Source organism: Montipora foliosa, chromosome 9 (assembly GCF_036669935.1).
Source record: "Montipora foliosa isolate CH-2021 chromosome 9, ASM3666993v2, whole genome shotgun sequence".
NCBI classification, from domain to species: Eukaryota; Metazoa; Cnidaria; class Anthozoa; order Scleractinia; family Acroporidae; genus Montipora; species Montipora foliosa.
Window position 1 is genome coordinate 23,160,145 of NC_090877.1, and position 1,474 is coordinate 23,161,618.

A 1,474-nucleotide genomic window follows, 5' to 3' on the forward strand; every position below is an offset into this window, starting at 1 on the left:
GATGACCAGACGATGCGTTACAAATATCGCAAAGTTAGTTTAACTTTTCCTTGATGACCATACCATGATATGCAAATTACGCAACTTAAGTATAACTTACCCTTAATAAGCATAGGATGGCATAGAAATTCCGCAACTTTACTATAACTTATCCTTGATGACCAGACGATGGTATAGAAATTCCGCAAGATTATATCAGTTTTCCTTGATGACCATGCGATGATACAGAAATTCCACAACTTTAGTATAACTTACCCTTGATGATCAGAAGATGGTATAAAAACTCTGGAACGTAAATATAGACGACCATACGATAATTATACGATGGTAAAGAAATTCCTCATTTTTAGTATTACTTACCCTTTAAGACTAGACGATGATACCAAAATTCCGCAACTTTAGTATCGTTGCATTTCCTTGATGATCATACAATGGTAAAGAAATTCCACAACTTTAGTATTACTTAACCTTTCTAACCACACGATTGTACAAAAATTCGACAACTTTAGGATCGTAGCATTTCATTGATGATTATACCATGGTAAACAAAATCCACAACTTTAGTATTACTCATCCTTTATGACCAGACGATGATATTGAACTTCCACAACTTTACTATCGTATTACTTATTCTTTATGACCAGACAATAACAGAGAACTTCCGTAACTTTAGCATGCTGGCATTTCCTTGATAATCATACCATGGTAAAGAAATTCCACAGCTTTAGTATTACACACCCTTTATGACCAGACGATGATATTGAACTTCCAAAACTTTAGTATCGTGGCTTTTCCTTGTTGATAATACCATGCTACAGAAATTCCACAGCTTTAGTATTACTCATCCTTTATGACCAGACCATGATATTAAACTCCCGCAACTTTAGTATCCTGGCATTTCTTTGTTGATCATACCATGATAAAGAAATTCCACAGCTTTAGTATTCCTTACACTTTATGACCAGACGATGATATTGAACTTCCACAACTTTACTATCGTATTACTTATTCTTTATGACCAGACAATAACAGAGAACTTCCGTAACTTTAGCATGCTGGCATTTCTTTGATAATCATACCATGGTAAAGAAATTCAACAACTTAAGTATTACTTAGCTTTCATGACCAGACGGTTATACAAAAAATTCCGTACCTTTAGGATCGTGGCATTTCCATGATGATTATACCATGGTAAAGAAATTGCACAACTTACTATTACTTACCCTTTACGAAAAGACAATGATATAGAATTTCCGCAACTTTAGTATCGTGTCATTTCCTTGTTGATCATACCATGATAAAGAAATTCCACAACTTTAGTATTACATACCCTTTATGACCAGACGCTAATACAAAAAATTCCGGAACTTTAGTATCGTGGCATTTCCTTGTTGATCATACCATGATAAAGAAATTCCACAGCTTTAGTATTACATACCCTTCATGACCAGACGATGATATTGAACTTTCGCAA